At 30.9% G+C, this 16,831-nt stretch overlaps 2 long non-coding RNA genes across 2 annotated transcripts; both read right to left on the reverse strand.

The window, feature by feature from the left end:
- Positions 1 to 241: 241 nt before the first annotated feature.
- LOC136065916 (uncharacterized) lies at positions 242 to 1,227 on the reverse strand. The gene is made up of 2 exons (XR_010627501.1): positions 1,018 to 1,227; positions 242 to 609 (listed from the first exon to the last, which is right to left on the reverse strand). It is a non-coding gene; the product is annotated as an uncharacterized LOC136065916 (long non-coding RNA).
- Positions 1,228 to 14,570: 13,343 nt separating this feature from the next.
- LOC136065917 (uncharacterized) lies at positions 14,571 to 15,633 on the reverse strand. The gene is made up of 2 exons (XR_010627502.1): positions 15,459 to 15,633; positions 14,571 to 15,064 (listed from the first exon to the last, which is right to left on the reverse strand). It is a non-coding gene; the product is annotated as an uncharacterized LOC136065917 (long non-coding RNA).
- Positions 15,634 to 16,831: the final 1,198 nt, after the last annotated feature.

Raw genomic sequence — 16,831 nt, forward strand, 5'->3', positions numbered from 1 at the left:
GTAATTTTCCTTTGCCCTCTCATGTTTAGATTCAAACGTATATATCGTTTAGAACCTGCAGGATGCATGGATTAGGCTATCAAAGATGAGATGGTCACTACGGGGCTTGGAATCGAGAATCATCTTTACAGCAATGTCAATAATATCATTTGTGTTCTTATACCTTTTCTAATCAGTAATATATACCGAGAGGACATCACATAATATAATTTCAAAGGTCCCGGAGTGGATACACAAAATATTACCAATTTACCAAAATGATAATTGACTAGCCCTTTATTTTGTATTCTATTTTTTATCGAAGAAGCATATGCGGGACTAGCCGTGCTTCCCTGATAACTAGTACAATGCCAAATTAAATAAAAAAAAAAAAAAAAAAAAGAAGAAGAAGAAGAAGAAGAAGCAGACAGCAAGCAGTAGAAGCCGAAATCCCTCACTCCTTTTATTCATGAGCTACACACCTCGAACATTATGGCGCTTATAGAGCGGAGGATCACAGTCACGGATCAGGATGACTTTTTGTACAATCATTATTACTGTAATAATTATGGCCCCGACAGCCATCTGCTGGAGGATACCCATCACTTACTAGTTTCCGACTCTTGGAACCTGAAAGAGCAAGAAATTTTTGAGAAACAAATACACACATGTACAAGAGAAAGTAAATGGGATTAATGCCATATGATCAAGGACTTTCAAAATTAAGTATATCGATTTTAGGCGCCTCAAATTCAGAATAATAATAAATGAGGAGAAAGATTAATTAACCAATAATAATAATAATAATAAAGGAAAACAAAAAGAATTCAAAAGATTTTCCACTCTAACCCACCTAAAAATTTCTTTCTACATATATTGTCGGAAAGAGTTCTAACAAAAGAAAGAAAAAGGACACCAAAATTTTCTTCTCCATTTGATCCACATAATCAACAGAAAATAATAAAACTTTATCGTTTTCTGAAACATTAAACAAATTAACAGAACATAAAAACCAAGAAAAAGGGCAGATTTACCCACCAAGCTTGGAAGCCTCGGCTACTCCTGTGGATTCCACTTTTGATGAGGCAAAGAGAAGCATCAAAATGAAGAGAACGACCAAAGTGATGAACTTCTTAGAGGCCATTGTTTTTTGCACATAGAAGCTTGTCTAGGACATGCCAGCATATATATAACCGAAGAGCAGTTCCTCTCATCTTCTTATCACATTCAGAGACTTCTTTTTTCTTCTTCTTTCTTCTTCTTCTTTTTTTTTTTTTTTTTTTTGATAGGACATTCAGAGTTTTCTTTGATTATGGGTTAAGTAAATTTTTTAAAAGTCTTACTTGCTTAATAGCATATGAAAATAATGGTTATTATTATTATTGTTGTTGTTGTTATTATTATTATGTTTTTTTTTTAAAGAAAAACCAATAAGGTTATAAATAAAAAAAAAATTTATAGAGTTTCAACCTATAACGTCTACTTTTGATGATAGGTCATTATCATCAGATTAAAACACCGATCAGTTTTTGGAGTAGGTAGAGATTGAACTCTAAATCTCTTATAACAACTATCAGATACTTAAATTAAATTGTGTGTTAACTATTTGGACTCAACTTGGAATTTTTAAAAAAAAAATTTATATTCATTTATTACATGTAATAATAAAATTCATGTGTCACCGTCTTAAGAAAATGGATATAGCAAAATATAAATAGATAAATTTATATTACAAAAATATTAATCCTTCAATCAAAGTACAAATAAAAAAATGTATACACAAGAAAATTAATATTAAATTAATAGTGATTAATTATTTTAACCTATGATAATTTAAAGAACTAAAATGATTAAATATCAAATTAAAATTAAAATTTGATAGATTGAACTGTTGAACCGGTTTTTTCTATTTTTAAAGCCACTTCTTTTCAAACCCGTTGGACCAGATTATTGTCCAATTCACAGTCGCATTATACCAGTTTATTCATTTTTCTTTTATAATCTATAAAGCAACACACAGGTCACATCTCATTGAATTCAGTCGGCGGTAAAAAAAGGTCATTGCCCCGTAGAGCAAGGATAAATAATACATCGAAAGTCTCTCATTAATAATTAAGAGTCCGTTTGAAATTAGTTTATTTTGTTAAAATTGAAAATTTTTTATTGAAAGTATTGTAAATAAAGGTAAAAGTTAGCTGAAATAGTATAGTGAGACTCATAAATAGTATCAAAAAGTACAATGGAGTCTATAAATAATAATAAAAATAAGTTAAATAGTAAAATACGTTGGCTCTTTAATTTGAAGCCAATCGCCCACTAAGTCTACCTCCATCAAGAAAAAAGAAAATTCAGCTAAGTCAAGAAAATTCATTTTGTGAACTGACAATTATTGATAAAGTGCATGTCTAGACCATGTAGTTTCATTTATCAACCTTAGGGGCTGTTTGGTTCACTAGTTTTCATAACTCAATTCTCTATTTTTATAACTCAATTCTCAAAAATGGTAAGACCCATAGCAAAAAGGTTGTTTGGCAAACGATAATTCTGTTTCCATAACTCTGTTTCCATCACTCAATTCTCTACTTTTTGAGTTATGAGTTGTGGAAACTGAAAACAACTTTTGGCTGTTTTCAGTTTTCAATGGCAAACTTGTAAATAATATGACACATCCGGTCCCACGGTCAGAGGCATTCACGTGTGCTGTCCTCAACAGCTCTCTTCATCTCTTTCATCTCACACTTCTCTCTTCAGTTGGCAGAGCTCTCTCATCTCTATTGTTCTTCCTTTTTTTTTTTTTTTTTCTTCTTCTTCTTTCACTGGATTCGGTCTTCAGTTTTGCCTTTTTTTTTTTCCTTCTTCTTTGAGTTCGGGTTTTTGGGTTTCTTTTCTTTTTCTTTTTTTTCTTTTCTTCTTCTTCTTTCACTGGATTCGGTCTTTAGTTCTTCCTTTTTTTTTTTTTTTTTTTTTTTTTTTTTTTTTTTTTTTTTTTTTGGTNTCAAATCATTACCATTATGGCATTTCTTGTCACACAACACAGTTTTAGACCATGATGCCATGAAAATAAAATTCACTACTTGAGATGTTGTAACAAATTTGAACAATGGATTTTGTGTTCATTGATTAATGGGTCTTGTTAACGGGTACCTTTAAAGCAATTGTTAATAAATTATTTTAGGAAAATTTTAACACCACTTTCATAGGAAATATAGAAAGCTATTAAATAAATTAACTACTTTATCATTTTTTTTCATAAAATATTTTTAAAAATAATTCCTAAATCAATATCCTTAAGACATTTGTTAACTTTTTCTTTAATTAATTAATTAATTAAACAACGCCATTTAACTTTAGAAGAGGTTGGTGAACACGTGGGGTGTACGTGGGGTTTCACACCTTCCCACAAGGTAACTTAACCATCAAACTTGTACGTAAATTTTTTTTTTTTTAATTAAGTCAATTATTATTAAATAGAAATTATTTTTATTTTTATTATGAATATATATATATATAATATAAATATATAATAGGTGAAGATGAGAGAAACTCAAATTAAAATTCTAAATTAGAGTTTCAATTTTGTGCCATATATCCTAAATTATTTATTCTTAAATAGTTTTATTTCTTAATTTTAGAATCAAATGTGAGATCATATCATAAATATTCATCTAAGTGAGTACAAAAAAAAAAAAAAAAAGTGCTTCACAATAATTTTTTTTTATAAAAAATATGGACAATTTACATTTTATACCTAATAATATCCTTACAATTTTTTAAAGAGTTAACAAAATATAAAAATGACTATCAATAGTATTTTAATTATATATATAGGAATTATATTATGCATCTTATTATATATCTTTAAGTGTATCCATGCATATGCATGAGGTTACAAACTAGTATATATTAATAACCAAAACTAAGAGAAAATCCAATTAAATTTTAAATTAGAGTCTAATTTTACACCACGTGTATTATCCAGTTTTTAAATTTGTGTGTCAAGTGAATTATTAGATTAAAAAAATAATAGAGTCTAAATTCAATTAGATTCTAAATTGAATTTTAATTAGAGTTCAATTTTGCGTCATGTGTTCCATCTGATTTTTTAATTTTTGTGACAAGTAAATTATTAAGAATAAAAATCGAAGAGTCTAGATCCAATTAGATTCTAAACCTCATATATATATATATATATGTGTGTGTGTGTGTGTGTGTGTGCGCGCGCACGCGCAAGAAGTTACACACAAATATAAAATTAGTGATGTCTCCTTAAAATTTTCAAAACTCACTATTTTTAAAATTAACTTCCACACACGAAGTATAAAGAAAAAAAAAAAATTTACGTACAAGTTTGATGGTTAAGTTACCTTGTGGGAAGGTGTGAAACCCCACGTACACCCCACGTGTTCACCAACCTCTTCTAAAGTTAAATGGCGTTGTTTAATTAATTAATTAATTAAAGAAAAAGTTAACAAATGTCTTAAGGATATTGATTTAGGAATTATTTTTAAAAATATTTTATGAAAAAAAATGATAAAGTAGTTAATTTATTTAATAGCTTTCTATATTTCCTATGAAAGTGGTGTTAAAATTTTCCTAAAATAATTTATTAACAATTGCTTTAAAGGTACCCGTTAACAAGACCCATTAATCAATGAACACAAAATCCATTGTTCAAATTTGTTACAACATCTCAAGTAGTGAATTTTATTTTCATGGCATCATGGTCTAAAACTGTGTTGTGTGACAAGAAATGCCATAATGGTAATGATTTGATGATGATGAAATTAACAAGAAGTGTGAGTAATAAAATCAAATTTTATTATAAAAAGCATGATTTTAAGGTTAACTTCATAAGCATGGATGGGCCGAAGTTAAAATTTTCTTGCTTTAAATTGTGGGTTGAAAAGAAGCATCGGGGTCATTGTGGGTTGAAAATTGGGCCTTCTTATTAAAGCCATTCTTCATTCTCTGATTTGGACTTGATCTTGGTGACAAAAGACTATCTAAACTAGCAAGAGGATGGGATTAAAACAAGTGTGAGCATTCCGTAGGCCTATTAACTAAATGATGAAACCCAGTATTATAAACTGAGCCCAACCTACATAACTAGCCTAAGGGAATCCCAATTCATTGGCTTAAGTTTAATTAGTAAGCCAACGTTTTGGTGCTTAAAACCTCCTTATACCTCTTTAATTGATTTATCACGAGGAACGAATCGAGGATGAAGAAAAGAGGGAAGCATGAGCCTGCACAAATAGAGTAAGAAATTATCTTAGAATCGAAATAAAAGAGTAATCTTTCTTGAAGAATTTAAGCCCCCTTTTTTTTATTAAAATATTTTTTAACTAAAGAATTTTAATTTCATAAAACACACAAAAAAAAAGGTTGTATTGACATTTTAATATTTTGAGGGTCAAATTTAAATATTTATATAAGAATATTTATTATACAAATAAATAAATTTATGTGAGGCCATAGTTCACTTGATCCCAACATGAATTGGTATTTGATCATGTGATTAAAATACACAAAATTATTTGAATTGTCACGTAATAAATTTAAACAGCATATTCGGCCATTTTCTGATTTCATCTAATAAGCTACAAACATGTATCTCACTGACAAATGGAGAGGACACTTCTTGTGAGTTCAATCTGTGCCCAAAAAAATGGCCAAAAATTTCAATAATGTCATTGCCCTGTTAGCATTGCGTCCGTTGAACTTTAGCCGTGAAGAATTTTTCTTGGGATTTTGGACCGCACTTGATTATTTATAATTGCGATATAGGGCAAAAATAGCTAAATACCACTATTTTTTGAAATTACTAGTGTTTTACTATTATTTGAGAAATATCTAGCAATGTACCACTTTTTTGGAATTCGAGTTTCACAAACTTGAGTTTAGGAAAATCAAGTTGCTTAAAAAGTCCACTTAGAACTCAAGTTTATGAAACTCGAGTTCCTTGTTATAAAATTATTTGCCAATGACTAAACAATGAGAAAAAAAAAAATTAGATAAGTCAACAGTTGTAGCCTCCCATCCCACGTGACCCGAAAGAAAAAAGAGAAACCCACACCTGGAAGAATAAGAAACAAAACTGAAAGCCAATAAGAAAACTATTTGCCTCTGTTTAAACAATGAGAAAAAAAAAAGTTATATAAGTCAACAATTGTGGCCTCTCATCCCACGTGACCCTGATAAAAGAAAGAAGGCGTAAATGCACTTTTGGTCCCTACCTACATTTTGGGTCATTTCTCGATTTGGTCCCTAAACTGATTTTGCTCCTAGGTCAGTCCTTAAATTCAGAAAATCGATTCTATTTTGGTCCCTGCTATCAACCCACTAACAGAAAAATCCGATGTGGCAAACGGAATACACTATTTGCTAATGTGGCTAATAAAATAAAATAAAATAATATATTTAGCATTTTCTAAATGCCACATCACATTTAAATTAATAAAAAAAAATGCCAGCTTAGAAAATTTAAACAAAAAAAAAAATCTAATTTAAAGTAAAATCATTTCTAAAAAAAAAATGAAAATCATTACCTTAGTCTTTTTCTTTTTAATTCTTTTTCTTTTTCTTCTTATTTCTTTAACCTCATCAGCATTTACTAATATCAAATTCTCTCTTTTTAAAATTCTTTTTTTTTTTCCTCTTATTTCTTTAACCTTATCTTTTTAAGTCTATTTCTTTTTCTAATCTCAAATATTTTCTCTCTCTTCACCGTCCATGGACGGAATCTCTCTCCACTGTAACTCCATGGCCGGAGCTCACAAGCTTGATGCAGAGAAAACGATCTGCCATGGACCGTATCATGATGCGGTCTTGGGTCTTGGTTCGGTGGAGTTTCCCTTGAGGGTTTTCACGTGGGAGGCTCGTTGTTTTTGTTTTTGTTTTTTTGGAGAGAATGTGGAGTTGTTTGGTTTTATGGGTTTTTTGTGTGTTTGTTTCCCAAGAAAATTTCTTTGTTTATGGGTTGCTGGAGATTGGGTTGGTTACTATGTTTCTGGGTTTGTTTCTCGAGTTTATTTATGGTTTGGTTTCTTGGATTTATTTTTTGTTTTTCTGGATTTGATGGAGATTGGATTTGGTTGCTAGATTTGGGGTTTGCTAGAGATTGGTTTAGTTGCTTCTTGGACTTGGGAAGAACATGAAGAATATTTCCTGTTAGTATTTAATTTAATTTTTTCTTCTTTTCGTTTGTGTTCTTCTAATATGGGTTTGAGTTCTTGGTTGCTGGGTTCGTGTTCTTGTGATGGGTGAGTTCTTGGTTTGTGTTCTTGTGATTTGAGCTCTTGGTTGCTGGGTTTGGTTTGTGAAGAACATGAAAAACAAGCTGAAGAACATGAACAACATTATGAAAAATAAAAATTTAATTAAATTAAATTTAAGGTTTTTCATTAAATTTTTTTTTAATTTTCTAAGGTGGCTTTTAAAAAAAATTAAAATGTTGATGTGGCATTTTAAAAAGGCAAAATAAAATATTTTATTATTATTCTAATAGCCACGTCAATATTTAATGTGCCAACAAGGCACTCCGTTTGCCACATCAGATTTTTTTGTTAGTGGGTTAACGGCAGAGACCGAAATAAAATCGATTTTCTGATTTCAGGGATTGACCTAGGAGCAAAATTAGTTTAAAGACCAAATCGAAAAATGACCCAAAATGTAGGGACAAAAAATGCAATTATGCCAAGAAAGAAAAAAGAGAAACCCACACCTGGAAGAATAAGAAACAAAACTGAAAGCCAATGAGAAAAAAAAAAAATTAGATAAGTCAATAATACTCTCTCTCTCTCTCTCTCTCTCTCAATATATATATATATATATATGTATATATATTATGATAAATAATAGTATAAAAAATTATAAACATAGTTCAAGACATGAAAATATCTTTTCATGTGCTATATGGTAGCCTCAAATTGGAAAACAAATCCCAAACTTTGAATCTATACTTGAAAACTTAAGTGGGGAAGCAAATGATTTGAGGAATGAAAGGTCATATGCAAAATAAAATCAAAATCTGTCAGAGATCGGTTAACGGAAAGTGGTTCACAGTCGGTTTATGAAAATTGAGGGGGCATGATTGAATGCAGAGAAATTACCCTTTTTTTTTCTTTTTTTTGAGGGAGAATCTTTTGTAGTTTGGAATTATTTGAGGTAGTCAAGATGAGTATGCAACATTTCAAAAAGTTCGGCCAGGAGGGCCATGCCCCCTTGGTGTAAAATGTAAATCCGTACCTGTCTAGGGCATTGACATTTAAAAATTTCTATAATTTTGTTGAGTGTATTAGTACAGCAATTATTATTGGCGCATAATAAGTGTCATCGTACTTCCATTTAGAGAGAAATTTATTGGGTCATGCCCAATAAATTTCAAAAAGTTCGGCCAAGAAGGCCATGCCCCCTCGATGTAAATCCATCCCTGTCTAGGGCATTGACATTTAAAAATTTCTACAATTTTGTTGAGTGCATCAATACAGCAATTATTATTGGCACATAATAGATGTGATCATTTTATTGGGTCCAATTCTATTCAGAAGCAACAAAAGCATATAAATAAATAATTTGTTTACTAATTTATGTGTGATTACACTTAAAAAGCTGATCAATTACAATGGAAAGATTCAAAACATTAACAACTATATGGCTATTTATTTTGTTCATAAAAAAAAAAAGTATGACGGCAAAAATAGCCAAATACCACAATTTTTCGAAATTACTAGTGTTTTATCACTGTTTGAGAAATATCTAGTAATGTACCACTTTTTTGGAACTCGAGTTTGACATAGAACTTGAGTTTAGGAAAATTGAGTTGTGTAAAAAGTCCACTTCGAACTCGAGTTTATGAAACTCGAGTTCCTTGTGATAAAACTATTTGCCTGTGTCTAAAGAATGAGAAAAAAAATTAGATAAGTCAACAATTGTGGCCTCCCATCCCACATGACTCTGACAAAAGAAAGAAAAAAGAGAAACCCACACCTGGAAGAATAAGAAACAAAACTGAAAGCCAATGAGGAAAAAAAAAAATTAGATAAGTAAACAATTGTGGTTGTGTGAGTGCTGTGTTTCTTACATGTTACTCGAGTGTACTAAACTTGAGTAACACATTGCAACGAACTCCAGTTCCACATAATCGAGTTCTGTGTGGCATTTTTGATGGAACTCGATTTTCTTAAACTCGAGTTCCATGTCAAACTCGAGTTTCTAAAACTCGAGTTTTAAAAAAGTGGTAGATTGCTAGATATTTCTCAAACAGTGGTATTCAACTTCTTCTTATTATTATTATTTTTATTTTTTTTCTAAATCTAAAACTTGTAATTGGATGGAAAAGTGTCCTCCCTTTATATATCTGTTAGTAATTGTGGATTTACATATTGTAGAGAGGGAAAATTCCCGACCTATCACAAGTTGACACTTCACACTACTAAGTCCAGAAAATACAACCAATTACAAAGCTCCATGTATTGCTGCTAAGTTTTGCTATCACTACTTAGAAACCAACAGAAATTTGCCAAGTGTCATGCAAAAACCAATGACGCATCAACGCATGTAAGCGATGACATACGCAGCCTCGCACGTGTAAGCAATGACATAATCAGTCTCGCACGAGTAAGCGATGACATAAGCGAATCAATCAAGCTGTGACATGTGTCACCAATCAGAATCCGCCATGTGTCGCTCACCCACCCCCAAACTCCTATAAATAGAAGCCTTCCTAAGACATTTAGGAGGGCACCAAGCCATCTAAAGCACAAGCAGCATCAGAGAAGATTCAGAAACACTCAAAAGTACAGAAGCTCTACAGGAATCAAGCCTCAAAGCCTTCAAGAACTTTGAACTCAAAATCGAAGAACATTCGAAGCAGAATCATCCAAACTATCTGCCTAAATCTCAAAGTTCACTGAAATCAAGCTTAAAAGCCTTCAGAAACCTCAACAAACCATAAATCAACGAAGCTCTCTACGGATTAAAGCCTCTAAAGCACCGAAGAACTTCCACCACAAACCTTCGAAGAAAAAGAACGCACCAAGAACATACGAAGAACACGAAGAACAAAGAATTTCTAACAAGCTCACAGCCAGAGATTCATTGTGATTCTGTTTCAAGGGTCTTCGATCCATCCTTTAGCCAAATTGAAGAATATTTGGTGTTCGAATCAAAATCACATTACCACAATTCCAATCAACAAATCTTTTAAGGAGATCGAATAAGAGGATCACTCTTTTGTAATCACAGAGAATTGTACCACACATTCATCAATACAAATTCGCATTCGTGAAACTATTTTACTTGTTTGATTTATTTCAAATAAGAAATTTAGTCGTCTACACATACTTGGTAATTTCTTTCGTTATCAATAAAATTATCTTTACATAAAAACAGTTTATTCAATACTTGTTCTGTATGAACATACAAAAGAGGTTTGATGTTGCCTCTGCGCCATCAAAAATCTCCTACCACTAGAGATATAAATAAATAGAAATGTTTTTGAACAGGTTGGGCTCGACTAAAAAAAATGGTTTATGTTGGCTTATTTAATAAATGAGTCAAGTTCAAACCTAAATTTAAGCTTAACTGGTAAACAAATTGACTCAAACGTAATAATTCTTTTGTTTTTTTTTTTTTTTGGGTTAAAAGTAAATAAAGGGGTTTGATTTCAGAATTAAATCCCACAGAAAGGGATTTAGTTAGTAAAAAAATGTTTTTTATATAGTTTTTTGGCTAGGTAGATAGTCGAGGAGGAGGTAGGTGGGTTTAAACCACAAACATTGGATCATAAGAGCACACACAACTGTATTAACAAGTCCTAACCGAGATACCAAATAAAGACCATTTATAATAATTATATGTATCACATACTCAAGTAAAAATAAGTGGGCAAAAATATGGCATTTTCAGCTCTATCCAGTGGTTTGAATAAGGGGAAAATGTTTACTAAGGTAGACTAGTGCAGACAATATTTGAACTTAAGATCACTTGCTCCGATAACATGATAAATAATTGATTACTTAAAACTTAAAAACTTAAACTATTACAAAATTATGAATTTAATGATTTAAAGTTTATTCCAATGCAACGATCATGTTTACTTAGAGCTACTTATCAAATAGTACTTTCAAGAACAAACAAACTACGAATTAAGCAAAAAGGATCATTTTCCGTATGTAGGGTGTCACTCAATCTATTTTGGAAAACCCAATATTAGGTTGGGTTGGGTTTGGCCTTTTGCCACATGCACAAAATTTTAAAATAACCGTCTTTTAACTCCACAACTTATCTGAGTGGTAATAGTATTATTGTGGTGCCTAATCCCGATGTTTGTGGTTCAAACTTCACATCTCCCTCTTCTACTATATGTTTATCTAAACAACAATAACAAAAAATTCTTCTCTCAATTTTTGTGATTATTAAATTATTAAAAAAATATTTTTTATAATATATATATATATAATTATAAGTGGTTCAAACTTCACATCTCCCTCTTCTACTATATGTTTATCTAAACAACAATAACAAAAAATTCTTCTCTCAATTTTTGTGATTATTAAATTATTAAAAAAATATTTTTTATAATATATATATATATAATTATATATTATAAACATTTGTAATGATCAATAGTTCATGAATGAATTTAAATTTTGACTTACCATGGACCAAAATTGTATATATATATATATATATTTGCAATGATCAATAGTTCATGAATGAATTTAAATTTTGACTTACCATGGACCAAAATTGTATATATATATACACACACACACTAGCCTCATCACACATGCTTCATGTGTGTGTGATGAGGCTTTTAAAAAAAAAAAAAAAAGTTATAGTGTCATAATTTTTCATTCATTCCAATTTGTTCGCGCGTGTGTGATGAGGCTTTAAAAAAAAAAGTTATAGTGTCATAATTTTTCTTTCATTTCAATTTGAGGTTTACACGTTTTCTCATTATATTACGCATTTAGAACTACTAATACAACCAGGAGTGTCATGAGGCTAGTTTCAAAAAATTAACAAAATGTATGTGTATGGTTGTGTACAACTGGTGTGAAATAAATATTGGTTATTGGACACACACTTTGAAGTCATGATTTCAGTGCAAAGTGTGTGTATAATTGTGTGCAATAGTTTGTGTGAAATAAACGTTACTCATTGAAGTTACGATTTTAATGCTTGTCTCTTGTCATATAAAATTTGTCAAGTGAAAAACATTCAAATATTGCAATAAATTTCTGTTCCATGTTTGTAGAGTATACTTCATAACATGGGCAAAATTTGCTAAATAGACTGATTTTTGGAAGTTTTTTGGTGGGCGAAATGCACGTGAAACTATATAGTTAGTTAGACTGTTTTCAAAAAAAAAAAGTGGAACTCGAGTTTAAGAAACTCGAGTTCTGTGCAAATGGAAATCGAGTTTCTTAAACTCGAGTTCCACTTTTTTTTTTTTAGTCCATGACAAGGTGGGGGCAACAGAAAAATGGGTTGAAACTCGAGTTTCTTAAACTCGATTTTCAAAAACAGTCCAACTAACAAATTAGTTTCGCGCGCGTGCTATTCACCCCAAAACTTCTTAAAATCAGTCCAACTAGCAAATTTTGCCTCATAACATGCAATAAGCATTTTCTCTGCAACACATCAACCAAAGAGTAAGACTGATCTTTTGCGTGCTGTATGACCTTCTCAGTTCCCACACACTTGCTGAGAAGAGAATAGAGTCACGGCTTAGTACATGGCCAACAAGTCAACAAGTCTATGAAGTGGTATATGTTTGGGGAAAAAAAAAGTGCTAGGGCCTATTTGGTAAGTGTGTTTAAATAATAGTTTTTAATTTTTTAGAAATACGTGTGGATGAAAAAGTGCGTGAAAATGTGTGTAATATTGTTTAAAAAATGAAACATGTGTTCAAACACATGTACCAAACAAGGCCCTAGTCCCCCAAGTCTTCCACTATAAAAAGTTGTGTTTTTGTTTATAGTTGAAAAAATGTTTAGTACTTTTTTTTGGTAAAAAAAAGAAGAAGTTTATTAATAACAAAAAAGCTTGTACTTTAAAAGTCTTCTCCCATAAAAGCAAGTCTTTCTTTTTTAGACCTAATAATTGCATGAGTAATGTTACGAACATAGCACTTTTCACAATAATTGAATTTTTAATTATTATTATTATTTTTATCGATTTTTATTTAAGCTTACTACTAATATTACATTTTTATCTATTAAATTATTAATCACAATTTGTTTCCTTGATAGTTGTAATTTTTTTAATAAATTTTGTGTGTGACTCTAGACTTTTTTTAAAGTTTAATTGTATTCTTGAGTAACACAAGTGATTGAAGAGAATGCTTCATAAAACCAAAGTCATTAGTTTGAATTTCTTAATTTTCCTCCCCTTAAACCAAAATTCTTTAGATAGTAAAACAAAGCTTTCCTTCCATTATATATATATATATATATGAGATAGGTTCAAGTTAATGGAAGGAAAGCTTGATCTAATTAATGGTTAAAAAAAATAACATTAAATGCTAATTGACTTACACCTCATTCACTTAATTATTAGCAATAGACCAATGAATAGACTACTTAAATAAATGAGTGATTCAGCATAAGCTACCAAAATTATTCAACTATCCAGCTCAAGTTGCTCTATTCAATATGGTCGAATATATTGGAACTAGCATAAATTAAACAAAATATATACTACATATGATGACAGTCAACAGTTAGTACCAGAAAAACAAAACTGCAAAGCTTATGAAAAGCTTAGGCACTTCAACTATAGATGCTAGAGTGTTTGAAAAAAAAAACAACCATCACCAAAGAAAATGTAAGACTAGAAAAGAACATACCAGAAAAGAAACGTAGAGTTCTGGAGAGAGTCAAACCAGAAAGGAAAAAAAAAACAGAGCACTCATAACAGAAAAGAAAGGAAAAATAGAAACAGAGTACTAACAAATAGAAACAGTTCGGCTTGTTTATTTATTTATTTATTTTTTCCTGCCGGCAACCTGTGGAGGTGGAACAACGATGGAGGAGCAATGGATGAGGAGATAGAGATAGAGAGAAATGTAGGTTTAGAATGTAGAGAGAGAGAGAGACAAACAGAGAGGTTAACAACTTGAACACCAAACATAGAGAGAGAGAGAGAGTCCGACGTTTTTTTTTTTTTTTTGGTTTAGAGATAGGTTTAGAATGTAATAAATTAGAGTAATTAAAGAGATTTTAATAAAAATATTTATAATAATAAAGATCTTTTTTTAATCGTTGGATCTACTTAAATCCAATGGTTTAAAAAATGTGCAACTCTTTAGAGTTATACCAAGTGTAACTTGAACCCATCTCATATATATATATATATGTATGTATGTATACATACTGTGCAATCCCACGCTCTCCCACAGTGCAGCCCCACGCTCCCACAATAATTTTCCTTTCCCCTCTCATGTTTAGATTCAAACGTATATATCGTTTAGAACCTGCAGGATGGATTAGGCTCTCAAAGATGAGATGGTCACTATAGGGCCTGGAGTCGAGAATCACCTTTACAACAATGTCAATAATATCATTTGTGTTCTTATATATACCTTTTCTAATCAGTAATATATACTGAGAGGACATCACATAATATAATTTCAAAGGTCCCGGAGTGGTCCGGGTGGATACACAAAATATTACCAATTTCCCAAAATGATAACTGACTAGCCCTTTATTTTGTATTCTAGTTTTTATCGAAGAAGCATATGCGGGATTGGACGTGCTTCACTGATAACTAGTACAATGCCAAATTTAAATAATTATAAAAAATTAAAAAAAAAAAAAACCAGACAGCAAGCAGTAGAAGCCGAAATCCCTCACTCCTTTTATTCATGAGGTACACACCTCGAAAGTTATGGCGCTTATAGAGCGGTGGATCACAATCACGGATCAGAATTGGTACATTTACAGTAACGAGTGTACTAAGAGCATTCCTTATCATCTTCCTTACGGTAATAATTATGGCCCCGCCACTGGTCGTCAAGACGACGTGGACGTGGACCCCCACCCTATTTGTCCTCTTACTAGTTTCCGACTCCTGGAACCTGAAAGAGCAAGAAATGTTTGAGAAACAAATACACACATGTAGAAGAGAAAGTAAATGGGATTAATGCCATATGATCAAGGACTTTCAAAATTACGTATATCGATTTTAGGCGCCTCAAATTCAGAATAATAATAAATGAGGAGAAAGATTAATTAACCAATAATAATAAAGGAAAACAAAAAGAATTCAAAAGATTTTCCACTCTAACCCACCTAAAAATTTCTTTCTACATATATTGTCGGAAAGAGTTCTAACATAAGAAAGAAAAAGGACAGCTTTCTTCTCTATTTGATCCACATAATCAACAGAAAATAATAAAACTTTATCGTTTTCTGAAACATTAAACAAATTAACAGAACATAAAAACCAAGAAAAAGGGCAGATTTACCCACCAGGCTTGGAAGCCTCGGCTACTCCTGTGGATTCCACTTTTGATGAGGCAAAGAGAAGCATCAAAATGAAGAGAACCGCCAAAGGGATGAACTTCTTGGAGGCCATTGTTTTTTGCACATAGAACTATAGAAGCTTGTCTAGGACATGGTAGCATATATATAACCGAAGAGCAGTTCCTCTCATCTTCTTATCTTATTTATTTTTTTTTTTTAAAGGAAAATTCTATTTGTGCTAATATAGGCTACACATAATTCTATGCCCTAGTGTCGCAGGGTAGATTTTAATCACTTCTAATATTTTTTTAGGAACACTTTTAATTAATAATTTGAATAATAATTTATTATTGCAAAAAAGCTAACTAATAAATTTTTTATTTTTATTTCTTAAGAGCCAGAATGCGCGCTTGTATATATGGTGAGAAGTGACTACTTCTACTATATAATAAACCATATCCTAGACAAGCTTCTATGTGCTAAATTAGCCTAAACAATGGCCTCTATGAAATTTATCACTACGCTGGTTCTCTTCAATTTGATGTTTCTCTTGGCCTCAAAAGCGGCGTCAAGGGAAGTAACCGAACCTGGTATGACAATTATATCTGCCCTTATTCATTGTTTTATTATTCAAATTATTGTTAGAAATAAAGTGTGATTGAAATGTGTAAAGCTTGGGCAATGAAAATGTTATTTAGGATGTGTAAAGGCTGAAATGTGTAAAGCCTATAGGGAAGATGTATATTCATAATTGTACTCATTATTGCAACCTTATCCCTTGAACTCTACAAGCATTCTAAGGTTCTATCTATATGTGGGATTGCTTTACTGTTATTTTATACATCTAAGAAATATCAAAAGAATTGTGGATGACCACTTGAATACAAGAGTTTATTAATATAAATTTCTTGTTTTCTTCTTACTTTGTTTTATCTATTTCTATCATTTTACAACAAGTTATCAGCACGAGTTTCTACCCAATTTCGAAAGGAAGTTGTAATCTAATTATTCTTCAAACATCAAAGATTATTTGTGTAATTCTCTCAACTCACTGTAAGTTTTCTTTCTAAGGAATTAGTAATTATCCTATTTATTTGTCATTACATTTTATGCTTATATTTTTAGCGATTTTTAATTGATTAAAAAAAAATTAAGAGATTCACATTATCCTATTGTTATATATTGTTATGAGATTCACGTTTAATTGATTAAAAATATATTGTTAAAAATGGTCAGTGATAAAACAACTCAATCATACCTATAGTTATACATAATATGTTTTGATAAACTTTAAATATGTATGTATTCTTTCATTATAATCCACTTTTGAATATGTATGTGTAGTATTGTTTCATTAAAATTGTGTATAAGAAAAAAAA

The sequence above is a fragment of the Quercus suber genome, unplaced genomic scaffold (assembly GCF_002906115.3).
Source record: "Quercus suber isolate HL8 unplaced genomic scaffold, Cork oak 2.0 scaffold_1320, whole genome shotgun sequence".
Classification (NCBI taxonomy): domain Eukaryota; kingdom Viridiplantae; phylum Streptophyta; class Magnoliopsida; order Fagales; family Fagaceae; genus Quercus; species Quercus suber.